The sequence below is a fragment of the Astyanax mexicanus genome, chromosome 2 (assembly GCF_023375975.1).
Source record: "Astyanax mexicanus isolate ESR-SI-001 chromosome 2, AstMex3_surface, whole genome shotgun sequence".
Taxonomy (NCBI): domain Eukaryota; kingdom Metazoa; phylum Chordata; class Actinopteri; order Characiformes; family Acestrorhamphidae; genus Astyanax; species Astyanax mexicanus.
This window is the reverse complement of record NC_064409.1, coordinates 71,180,291-71,193,973: the sequence shown is the minus strand read 5'-3', so window position 1 is coordinate 71,193,973 and position 13,683 is coordinate 71,180,291. Positions and strand designations below refer to the sequence as shown.

Sequence of the window (13,683 nt, the reverse complement as noted above, 5' to 3'; positions counted from 1 at the left end):
ATGCAACAGGGAGATTTTATCTGTCTTGCGGGCATCAGGAAGCCTTTATTTATATGTGATAAAGTTAGACTTCTGCAACTTCTGGGAGACCTGGAATGTCTGAAAACAGGAAAGGTAAATAGAACAAAAGGGCATCCATCTCCACCGATCCAGCCGTGTCTGTGACCGGTGTTCTGTCGAATTCTGCTACCTTGTCGAACCGTGCTGCCCCAATGTATATTTAACTGTAAAAATACAAAAGAAGCACTATTTTAGGGCATGTACCCAGTGATATTCCAGTAGATGTACGTTATTAGATTTGGATTGCATAATTCATTGTACCATGGCAAAGTTATAGTAAATATAGCTCATTACAAACTGCTTTTCTATTTATTTATGATAATAAGTGTAATTTTTAGTTTCCATTTACACTTGTGTGCAATGACAGTGCGTCCAGGTTGTTTAATGCACATAAACCCCCCTAAACCAGATTAATCATACATAAAACACGAGAAAGAATTAAATTGTGTAGGTCGGCGCATGCGCAGTACCTTTGGGAAGCATGTATCGATGGGTAGGAAAATTCGACAGAACACCGGCCTAGGTCTTATTTACTTTCTAATGAGCATATTCTAATAAATCTGTCGGGCATTTTTCTATAAGTGTCCAAGTTCAGGTGGGATTAGAATGTAATTTTGAAGTACTATAAACTCCTTATCACATCATACTTGAGCCTTTAACACTTCAGCAGCTCCGCCGACCAGTGTAGCCAAAGTGAGAATTACGGCAGCCTGTCAGAGTCAAATCTAGTGCCGAAAGTTATGCAGAAACGTCACGCTGGGGGATTAGCTCAAATGGTAGAGCGCTCGCTTAGCATGCGAGAGGTAGCGGGATCGATGCCCGCATCCTCCACTTTATTGTTTTTTTTTTTTTAAATCCTTTCAGACGCGAATTATCTTTAGATTTAAGTGATTAAAAATATATAAACTTGCTAATGATCATGGTATTCTGTTTTACTTTATTGTTTCCTGTTATTGGTATTGCTGAATATTACCAACAGCCCTAAACTCACTGAGCTTTACAGATGAAATGTAAGTTAATTATGAAGAAATAAATTAATTCCATGACCAGATATCTGTCTTCTGGACCTCAAAACTGCTTTATGAACTGTTGTAAACACTGTTTACCTACTTTTTAAAAAAAAATACTACCAAACTAATCTACAGACATGCTTTTGCATTAATGCTACAAGCGTGGCAGTGGTGGCTGTGATCAATCTCATTCATATTTTTCCAGTTTTCTCCATATTTCACATTACATCTTAATTTTCTATTTTGTGTTTTTGTCTGTTTGTTTTGTTTTGTGTTGTTTTGTGTCACTGCATTTTGTAGCAAACCTATAAATATTAGTTAGGTAAAAATGTATATATTTATATATATGGGATGGAATTAAAAAAAAAAATTGTGTGTCTTTTTACAATAACCAAACACAAGATAGTCTAACAATAATAAAATACACGATTTATGTAAGTTACCGTAATAATCTGAGGTGGTAAAAAAATGGTAACTTAGTTATTAACGTTATCTCTCGCAGACAGTGTGAACACGCGCAGTTCCCTCCACCGCCATCAGATGGAGACATCAGCCCGCTCAGAACAACAAACTGAGGAAGGTAATATAAAAATATCAGTAATAATAATAATAATATTCAAACGGTAATCAACAGCGTCTATAAAAGCTGTTTAAAACAGCAACCGCGCTCAGACAAATTTGCAAATATAAAAATCTTCTAAAGCTTTTCCATTATTTAAAAAAAATACTGCAGATTGTAGATTAATACTAAAATCATCCAAAATATGATGCTAAATATATGGAATTATTTAGTAACAAATAATGCGTTAAACAAACCAGACATCTCCCCTTGATTAGACTAGACAGTTTTGCACATCTTGGCTGTGTCAGCTTTATGACTCACCTGGAATTCAGGCTTTCAGTTAACAGCTGTGCTGAACTCATCAAGAGTTGATTACTTGAATGTCTTGTCTCTTAATGTGTTTGAGAGCATCAGTTGTAAAGTTGTGAAGAGTTAGAGTTACAGGTATACAGTGAATAGCTCTATTTGAGTAATGTTTTAATATATATTATGAGAAGAACTACTTAACTAATTAAAGAAAAAATACCATCAAAGACCATTAAAACGTTATGATAAAACTGGCTCTCATCAGCACTGCCCCAGGAAAGAAGGAGCAAGAGTTTCCTCTGTTGCACAGGATAAGTTCCCAGCCTCAACCAGCACCCCAGATAAGAGCACCTAAATGATTCACAGAGTATTTATTTAGTTTCAAACTTTTAAGTTACTACATGATTCCTTATGTGTTCCTACATACTCTTCAGTATTCATTTACAATATAAGAGAAAAAAAATAAAACATTGAATGAGAAGGTGTGTACATCACTTTTGATTAATTTTAGAGTTTCTTCTTTTAAGAATGTGCATTAATATATTGTGTTTAAAACAAAGCTCTGGGAAAAATAAGTGACCACTTAATTATTATGTTTTTTCTTAATTTTACCAAATTGAAAGCCAGGAGTGGAATAAAGACTGGTGGAGGAGAACATGACGAGATGCATGAAAACTGTGATTAAAAACCAGGGTTATTCCACCAAATATTGATTTCTGAACTCTCAAAATTTTATGAATATGTTTTCTTTGCAGTATTTGAGATCTGAAAGCTCTGCATCTTTTTGTTATTTTAGTCATTCTCTCATTTTCTACAAATAAATGCTCTAAATGACAATATTTTTATTTGGAATTTGGGAGAAATGTTGTCTGTTGTTTATAGAAAAAAACAACAATATTTATTTTACTCAAACATAAACCTATAAATAGCAAAATCAGAGAAACTGATTTAGAAACTGAAGTGGTCTGCTCATTTCTTAGAGCTGTATATTTCCTCTTTGTTCATGTTAAATCAGCAAATGTAAAATGTGTAATGTGTAAGTCAGTACATTCGTATCTCTTCAGAGGAGCTACAGTACGAGTGCTCTCGCCTTCTTCATCTTCATATTCTGGTCTGACATCACTGGCGCTGTGATTTCACAGTGAGATTTAATTTTACTGCTTTATAATAAAAACCTCATAACAGGAAACTCTGAGTACCTGCGCTGCTCCAAACATCAGTCCTGCTCCTGGAGTCACGTCAGTGTTTCCATGCCAACATACTCATAAAGGCTCGGCTAATGAGCTGATGAGTTCAATCAGTTGAGCTGAACCTGAATCTCCAGCAGCAGGACGGAGAAACACTGCCAACTAAAGCAGCGCAATCATACTGTTTATTACCTGGATCAGATTAAACGACTTCAGGTTACAATATTACATTTGCTTTAATTTACTCTATATATTTGTTTATTGTCTAAGATTAAATATTTGAGGATGATGTTTTGAGCAGCATAACGTTCACCCGAGCGTCTTCAGACTCTTTTAGGTCTGTCACATGTGCTACCAGTAGTGACGAGGAGAAAGCAAAGCAAAACAACCACCTAGAGAAGCACTGGTAGTATTTTTGCACATTTCTGCACAGGAAGTTTTAACAAGATCTAACAGTTGTTCTCTTCACATTATATTAAATTGTATATACTGTATATTTCATTATAAATTAATAAGTTACATTTTGTTTTTCGCACTGTTTTCTATTGAAAGTCTTTTTTTCCCTTGTAAAATTACACCTCAGGCAGCCTTTCTCAAACTTCCTCTCTGTCCACGACTTTATGTTAACCCCATTCCAGAGTGGACGATATTTATCGTCTTTATGGGTGGGCATGATTTACAGGCACTTTAATGGGGTCCCGCTTATGAATAATAAGATCTACAGCACATGTGTGACACTTCATCTAATCCACTGCAAATGAGATTTAAATGGCGAGTAGTTGTGGATGTTGGGAAGTTGGGATGTGCTGAGCGGGGCGGGAGCTCGCGCTGCTGCTGCTGAACTCTTCAGGCACTCGGTGCAGCGTTGAAATTCAGAGAATGCACAGGGTATCATAGTTACGTGAATAGCAGCAAATTTCACTTACATTATACTTCGTTTTATTTGGACTCAGCATTTTGTAAACCCCAGGCCCACAGATATGGTGGGTTTGTATAATGTGGCCCAAAGCTCCACCCTGCCATGCGTTTCCAGGCCTGCTGCTGCCGTTGCTCATTTCAATAAAAAACGCGCTGCATAATGTGAAATCCTGCGGCTACAGCAGCATTCAGTCGAATCGATATGTACCTTTGCAGGGCTACATTTAATTGATCGTCTCATCTTGCTCGGTGTAGCCTAGCGAAGACGTGCCCTGGGGGGTAAAGCTACGGAGGTAGGCCAAGGAAAACAGAGGACACTGGGGGGCGTGTTTGAGCTGGATGGAGAACGAGTGAGACGAGGCCGTGCTGGAGTTCAGCCGGGCAGCCAGCCCGGGTACAGCTTAAGTCCAGCTGCTGCTGGGGCATGGCACACCTCGCTCGGAAAACTCTGGCAAAGAGAGAGAGAGAGGTAGAGAATGAGAGAGAGAGAGAGGGAGAGGGAGAGAGAGTGAAAGCAGACATGGGATGGAATTGAGTAAATGAAGTGGGATTCACTGGGAAACAAAATGATTAAAAAGTTATTCAAAAGGAAAAAAATGATAAAATTGTGTGTCATTGACATAATATTTTTCATTCAGATACAGATTTAAGTCCAGTAAAAATGGGGGTATAGGGTTAAGATATTGTAAATATGGTGTTGTAGATGTAGTGGAATTCAAAAAATTTTACAGAACAGAGGAAACTGGGTCTAAATTGGGTATAGATGAAGTATATCAAGTGAAATGGATAGAGTTATATAGAGTATGATCTGGGATAAATTTTGATGCAGTGGGTCAGGATTGATGGGGTGGATTGGTTTTGATTATGTGGGATGGAATACAGTTGCAAGAAAAACTAGTGTATGTGAACTCTTTGGGATTACTTGGATTTCTGCATAAATTGGTCATTAAATGTGTTCTGATCCTCATCTAAGTCACAACAATAGACAAACACAGTCTGCTTAAACTAATACCACACAGAAAATTATATGTATGCATGGTTTTATTGAACACAACTTGTTAACATTCACAAAAAACAAGAAAACAAACGTTTCCTGTAGTTGCAGATCAGACCTGCACAACAGTCAGGAGGAATTTTGGATCATTCTTCTTCACTAAACTGTTTCAGTTCAGCTATATTCTTGGGATATCTGGTGTAGATAGAATGGGTTTGAAAAATTAGGGATAGACAGTGTGGAGTAAAATCGAAGAAACAGATGGAGTTGGCTAGGTTGGATTGGGCTATTAGAACAAGTTGGGTGGAGGGTAGATATGACTGATATGACGAGGTAGGGTAGATAGAATGGTGTAAATGGGACAAGGACTGGACTGTGTTAGAAAACGAAAGTGTGAAAGTGAAGGAATGGTTGGGGTTGATGTGGTAGGGTGGAGTGAATTAAAGTGAGTGTAAGAAATGGGGTAGATGAGAAAAAGAAGTAGGATGGAGTTGATAGGATGGTGTGTTTGTGATGGACTGGGATACATAGGGTGGAATTTGCTGGACTAGTGTGGGTTGGGGCTAGATGAAGTGGTATGGGACAAGTTGGGGTTGGATGGGATGAGTTGAGCTGGATAGGATGGGGTGGAATAGATAGGGGTGAGGTAAATTTGAGTTAGATGGTGTTGGTGTGGCTGAATATTGTGGGGTAGGCTAGAGTAGGTGGGGTGATATGGGGCAGATAGAATGTATGGGTAGTTTAGTTGGGTTTGATGGGTTTTCCCATTGCCTCCTATCAACTCTACTCCATTTACCTTAGACCTTTCTCCTCATACCATTTTATGTACCCCCATCTACCACAAATACCCCACCCATACATTCTATCTCCACCATTTCACCCATCTACTCTAGCCCACCTGACCCTATCTAGCACAGCACTGCAGCTACCTCATTGCTATCTACACTCAACCCATCCTGCTGCATTCACCCCACCAACTGCATCTAACCTCATCTATTCCATCTACCCTAACCTACTTTATCCACCCCATCCCACTGTATTCTCCCCATCCAACATCATCCAACCCTATCTACTCCATCTACCCCAAACTACTTCATCATCCCTATCCCACTGTATTCTCTCCATCCAACTGCATCCAACCCTATCTACCCCAAACTACTTCATCATCCCTACCCCACTGTATTCTCTCCATCCAACTGCATCCAACCCTATCTACTCCATCTACCCCAAACTACTTCATCATCCCTATCCCACTGTATTCTCTCCATCCAACTGCATCTAACTGTATCTACTCCAACCTATTTCGTTCACCCTACCCCACTGTATTCTCCCCATCCAACATCATCCAACCCTATCTACTCCATCTACCCCAAACTACTTCATCATCCCTACCCCACTGCATTCTCTCCATCCAACATCATCCAACCCTATCTACTCCATCTACCCCAAACTACTTCATCATCCCTATCCCACCGTATTCTCTCCATCCAACTGCATCCAACCCTATCTACTTCATCTATCCCAACCTACTTCATCCACCATATCCCACTGTATTCTCTCCATCCAACTGCATCCAACCCTATCTACCCAAACTACTTCATCATCCCTATCCCACTGTATTCTCCCCATCCAACATCATCCAACCCTATCTACTCCATCTACCCCAAACTACTTCATCATCCCTCTCCCACTGTATTCTCCTATCCAACTGCATCTAACTGTATCTACTCCAACCTACTTCGTTCACCCTACCCCACTGTATTCTCCCCATCCAACATCATCCAACCCTATCTACTCCATCTACCCCAAATTACTTCATCCCTACCCCACTGTATTCTCTTCATCCAACTGCATCCAAACCTATCTACTCCATCTACCCCAAACTACTTCATCATCCCTATCCCACTGTATTCTCTCCATCCAACTGCATCCAACCCTATCTACTCCATGTTCCCCAACCTACTTTGTCGACCATATCCCACTGTATTCTCCACATCCAACTGCATCTACCCATCTAACCTAACCTACTTCATCCATCCCATCCCACTGTATTCTCCCCATCCATCTGCATCTAAATCAACCCCAACCTACTTCATCAATCCCATCCCACTGTATTCTCCCTACCCAACTGCATCTAAATGAGTTCAGTAGGCTGAATTGGGGTTGGTAGGGTTAGATGGAGTTGGATGGAAAGGTACTGTAGATATAAGGCATGTATGAAAGTGATGGTGTAAATTAAATTTAGATGAATGGGGCAGATGTAGTGTAGGGTATATGGAGTGTAGTTGGTTGGGTAAATTGGGATTGATTGGGTAAGCTGGGGTTAGATGGAGTAAGATGGACTGAATTAGATAGGGTGGGATATGTTAGATAGGTAAGATGGGGTGAATTGAGATTATACAGAGTTGGGTGGGATGAATTGGGTGAGTGGGGTAGTATTAATTGGGGTAGATGGGGTAGAATAAAGGAATGTGACACAGAGCAATAAAAAATGAAACTGCAGAATGGGGCTCTTCAGTTCCTCTGTCATTTTGTGAAAGCAGACAGCATTCTGTTAAAAAAGTGACCTATTTACTGTGTTTGTGAGCAAGACCCTGAAAAGATACTTTACACACTCACACACACACAGACCCAGACACACACACATTACTCAACTCACAGAACACACACATTAGCAGATATAGGCAACAGCAGAGCAGACTGCCTGGTCAGAAAACAAGCTGAAATGACTTTGTTTATTACAGTTGTGTAATTAATAAAGGCATCATGCCATTACAGTAATGCATCTACTCCCCCCATCTCTCTCTCTCTATCTCACCCCCCCTCTCTCTCTCTTCCTCTTTCTCTGTCTGTCTCTGTCTCTCCCGCCCACAGAGTCCATTAACCACAGAGACCTGAACACAGTGTATAGGGCTGATAGCCTCCCTCTGGCTCTGGCCCTCTCCACTCCATCTCCCTCCATCATCCCTCACTCCCTCTCTTTAGCTCCCTCACTCCCTCCCTCCCTCCATCCCTCCCATTTTCTCTCATTCTTTTCATGGCTCAACCTCAGTTTGGGTTTTAGCTGAGGTCATGAGCAGTGTGTGTGTGTGAGAGAGAGAGTGTGTGTGTGGGAGCCTATTTCTCTGCCTTTTTTGTTAGACTGTCCATCTGTGTCTACAGCTTCTGCTGATCCATGAGTACAAGTCCACATATTCTGACTATTTTTGTTCATGGTATTGAAACACAAAAGTTTAGAAGCAAAATAGATCCACTTAAACTTCCGTTCAAGTGTTTTAATGTAAGGGGGTAATATAAGAAAAAAAGATAAGGGTAATAAAAGTCTTTACCCTACTTTGGGCCTTATACAAGATTTTAAGGCATTGCTGCAAGGTTTTTATTGCATACAGTGACAAGAGCATTAGTGAGTTCAGGATGTTGGATGATGATCACCACTCAATCTCACCTACCCCAGCCCTTCAACTCCCTCCAAAAGTATTGGATGGTGCTTCATCATTCCAGAGAACAAAGTTTCCCTACCCCACAACTCAATACTGGGGAACTTTATACCTCTCTAGGCAACATCTGGCATTAGACATGGTGCCAGTGGGTTTATCTGTATATCTGTTGTAAAAAGTCCTACAGGGACTAAACAAGCTATTCATGCACATGTACGGTACACTAGTTTGGAACTTCAGACCAATTACAGGAAGTTAAGGCAAGCTTTTTTCACCCATAAAAGAATAATAGATGAAGTAAAACCATATGTTTACCTGTTAGAGATGATATAACTGTTGTAGGATGAGCTCAGTCATTTAATGAAATGCACTTAGCCTCAAGTTCTGTGTTTGAACAAAGTCACAGTTGGATTAGAGAATCTTTTTCTTGCTAATTCTTTTCCCAATTTCTCAGTTCTGATACATCAGCTCACAGATGCCTTGTGCTGATCGACATCACCCTTTGGAGTGATGTGGGGAGAGAGCGCCTTCTACCCACCCAGAGAGAGCAAGGCCAATTGTGCTCTCTCAGGGTTCCGGTAGCTGATGTCAAGCTACATGAACAGGTTTCGAACAGGCGATCTCCTGATCATAGTGGCAGTGGAGCTTAGCCCGCTGGACCACTCGGGGCCCTGGAGCAGAGGATCTTTAACTGAAGGTCACAGCTTTCCAGGATGTTCTGACATAGTCCCTGAGGGGTTGCCAGATTGATGCTTATCAAGGGCAGAATAAAATCCAGACATTATTTAGAGTTGTTCTTTCACTGAATGAGATGGTTCTGCCATGCCACCCACTCATTATGACTCCCCCATCACTAGCAATGCCCCAACTCAGTACTAGGAGGGTGAAGACTAGCACATGCCTCCCTCTGTACATGTAAAGTCAGCCACCAGCGCGCTCGCAGGAAAGCGCAGCAACTCAGTTCTTATACATCAGCTCACAGAAGCCGTGTGCTGATCAACATCATCACCCTTTTGAGTGATGTGGGGAGAAAGTGCCATCTAAGGCCAATTTTACTCTCTCTGGGCTCTGGCAGCTGGTAACAAGCTACATTAATGAGATTCAAACCAGCCATCTCCCGATCATAGAGGCTGCACCTTAGTCGGCTGGATCACTTGGAGCCTCCTCTTGCAGCATTTATCTAAGGTGCCTCTACTTCCTGATTTCTTAACCCAATAAATGTGAGATGTGCAGCGACTGACATTCTTGAGGAACTTTTATTTGTAGCCATGTGGAAGGCTGCAGCTTTCATTGTGATTTGTTACTTTAATAATTGTGATTATCACGCAACAAGAAAGTGATGGGAAACTCAGCCTAACCTGGCCAAGGGGTTGTGTTGGGCATCAGGTTGGAATAGGGCTCAGGGAGATAATCTAAGTTCCTCTATTCACCTTATTCAGCCCAACTCTTTAGCATTATTGGTATTTTTTAAAGGATGATGAGCCAACAGCAGGGGAAACTGTGATCAAAGCCTAAGGCAGTCTTCACAAGACACTTTTGGCATGTGTGAGAAAAACAAAATGCATCTGTTTTGTTGTAGGTGGAGTCTTTTCATCAAAGGCAGAAAACAGATGTAAGAGTTTTTGAGAGACTTCCAGAAAGCCATGTGCATAGTACAGCAAAGAACGTCACTGTGTTCCCTGGAGCCAGGTGAATGCCCTCTCTACAACTCTACTAGTAATGCAACATGTATAGCTATATGTATAGTGATAAAATGAGGAAGGAAGCCATAGAACAGCCATAGGTCTGGGTCCAGTGGAGTCTTCAGTAGACACTGTAGAGTCACTGCATATCAATAGAGAGTTATTCTGACTGATCCTATGCGATGATGAAACAGTTTTCCACTGATGGAAGTATTCTCATCCTTGATGAACAAAGCCCGAAGGGTCATTGAATGGTTTGATGAGGATGAAAATGATGTAAATCATATGCTATGGCCTTTGCAGTCACCAGATCTCAGACTAATTGAACACATACGGGCAAGGGCGTAGCAGATGTGGGGCATGTAGAGGACACTGACCTGTGTCACATGACTGTGCAGCCTCAGTTGTATTGCTACTGAGGCCTGCAGTGCAAGGCACATGCTGACTAGCCCCCCTAAAAGACACCTTTATTGGGAGACGGGAAAGGCGTTCTTCATTATGTCCAGCTTAGAATACATTTTCAACCCTCACAATGTTCATTATATCAGATCTTTGTTTCGTGTCGTACTCAGATAACTGGCAACACAACACGTTAGTCACCGAACAATCATTGTCCACCAATCATCCATTGGTAGCGCTTGTGCTCAGAAAAATGCAAAAAGTAAAGGAAGAACACTGCAAAAAACAAACGTATAGCAAGTGAAATTATGTAGTTTCAAAGCAATAAATCTTATTTCTTGCTCTGATCAGAATTTTTAGTCTTACTAAGCATTGTAAATGTAAGATTGTTTTAGAAATAATTATCTTATTCAGTCTTACTTAGACTTTTTACCTCATTTTAAGTAATTTGAATTCAAAATGAACACAAGAATTCACCAGTCAAGTTATTCTGATACTTTAAGTTATTCTGATACTTTAATTTAAGCCAGAAAATAAAATATTTTTGCTTGATTTGAGTCTGTCTTCACTCATTTTGAGGCTTTGTCATTGCTTATTTTAAGAATACTTTATAAGAAAGTATTGTTTGGAAGCTCAGACGGCGTCACTCACGTCAAATTACTGCTCTTTGACTGTGTCACACTACGCAGACCTTTGTCACTCACGACACTGGAATTTGGATCCAACGCAGGCAATTTGTCGGCTTCGACAAAATCGGGTCAAAATTGGGCTAAAAACATGTTGTCTGATCCAGGCATTAAATGCAAACATTAGTTTTATTTAACTGCTGTTTCTTACATCAGACTAAACCCTAGTTAGGAAAAAAACAACACATTTTATGCCCATTGCCTTGTCCATAAGTACATACCACACACACAAACACACACACACAGGTAATTCAGGCAGTCAGCAGTCAGAACAAACACCTAAAGGCTAATTTATACTTCTACATTAAACATACGTAGTAGCCTACACGTATCCAGCGAGAGCGCGCTACGCAGCAGAGCATGTTTATACTTCTGTGTGCGCATATAGGTGGCTCTGCATTGCTCTGATCTTTAAACCGTGAAGGCAGGAATGCAGGAATGTGTGTGCGGGAACGTGAGGGTCTTGGACCAATCACAGCTGCGTTTGTCTGCGTCATGCGATGTTTAGTTACATTTCCTGGGAGGTGCTCGTCAAGCTACAGCATAGGCTTCGGTGTTGATTCGGAGGTTCGACACAGAAGTATAAATTGACCTTATAGAAGTGGGCAGCCACCTCAGCTTTGGGTTAGGTGCCTTGCTCTAAGATAACACCTTAGACAATAATATGGAATTAGGTGAAGGCAAAGTTCCTTAGCTCCCTCTGCCCCTAGTCCAGGGGATTACAGAAGCCCACTTCTGTAACCTTAGGGACATGGTTTTCCCCAAGGTAGGCTGCAATCAGATGTTAGTGGACCTCTAGAAGTTTGCTTAGATGAGATTTCTCCAACCCTTGACTGGCTGTTTCCTCTATCACTTTCTAATTGGATCAGCCAGATAACCTGACTGATAAGGACTTGTAGAAATGACAGTGAAATCCTATGGGAGAACAGATGCTACCAGTTCTGGAACAATGAAAGCTAAAATACCATTGTAGAGGTAGGGTTGGGCAGTATCCATTTTTGTTTAGACTGTCTCAAAACATTACAGAGTAAAGTAAGATTGTTATATTTTATCTATAGTGATTTATAGTGCACTGGTCAATGGCATATCATGTACCTGGATTTAGTTCATGTCGATGTTTCTTTGTTATCATGAGGACAAAAAAAATCAACCTTGGGCGGCTCGAAGCGTGCAAAAAGCATGATTTAATTCTCTTGAATAACCATGGGTGTGTTTTGGGTGTAACGTGAAATAAGGCAATCAGTGTGTCAGTTGTCATTTCCTTTAAGAGCAAGGTGTGCTCTGACTTTGGCATGTTTGTATCTTAACAGCGTAGCATTTTGTGTGTCTTAGCAAAGGATACTGACTTGCATGTTCATGCTGTGAAGGTGCGCCAGCAGGTAATTTAAGGGAACAGCAATGTTATTTTATTCTTTATTCTGTTCATTTTAAAGTCGTTTAAACTCGCTGGGCGCAGCTATAGGAATGGACTCTGATGATTGACTGTTGTCTAGGTTCATTTTAGTCAGTGGTGCACCTGTGCTTTTCGCCGCCAAAATAGCATCATGCTAGATATTGACCTGAACACACATCACTTCCAGACCACCACACCCCTCAGTGTAGATTTATTCCTAAATGCTACGTTATTTTCATGGCATGGGCGCAAGGCGTGAAAATAGGCTATTGAGGGGGTGTAAGGTAGCGAAGAACATTGTGACATGCCTCGCACTGGGTGTACAATAGGGCCCAAAGTTCGGTTTGCTCAAAGGGTCGCACAATAAGTGAAAACCATGGATGCTAATAATTGTAATCAATCAATTGTAAATAAATTAATCAGAAGGGAAGCCGGTTAATGCTCACTTAGCGAGCAGCATGACAGCATTCTGTTCACCACAGGACAAATTGAAGCCTTGTCCGACTGAAACCCCATTTACAAACATTAAGACAAAAATTGAGTGCTGTTGGATGGAAAGAAATTAAAACTGAAATTAAAGTTTAACATTTTTTCCTGTGGTGAGTTGGTTCTGTAGCACACTTGCCAGCCTACAGCTTTCAAATTGACCAAATATTAAACAGCTACAAGCAGCTGCTGTTGAATAACTGACATATAATCTCATTGACTATTAAATCTCATCCATGAGAGAGTGAGGTCCAGCAACGTATTAAACTGTGACATATACTGTGACTTATAGCCAGTCAGGTAGGTTAAGCTAAGGTAAAGCTGTGATTGACAAGGACTGTGCAACCATTAGTAATGTTTTGAAAAGGTTCCAGGAAAGATAGAATGTAACATTACGAAAGAAAAAATCAGGAACATGAAACATTCCTGAAAACAATTGACGTAATAATAGTTTGTATCATACATCATTTTTAGAATGTTTTTCACATAACATTCCCAGCTAGATGAATACTAACATTACAAAAATGTTACATTGGTAGTCCAGCTGCTCTACAGACAGACTC

At 40.6% G+C, this 13,683-nt stretch overlaps 1 non-coding gene across 1 annotated transcript; it reads left to right on the top strand.

Moving 5' to 3' along the window:
* The first annotated feature begins 818 nt into the window (after positions 1–818).
* trnaa-agc (transfer RNA alanine (anticodon AGC)) lies at positions 819–891 on the top strand. Its single transcript has one exon. It is a non-coding gene; the product is annotated as a tRNA-Ala (tRNA).
* The last annotated feature ends 12,792 nt before the right edge of the window (positions 892–13,683 follow it).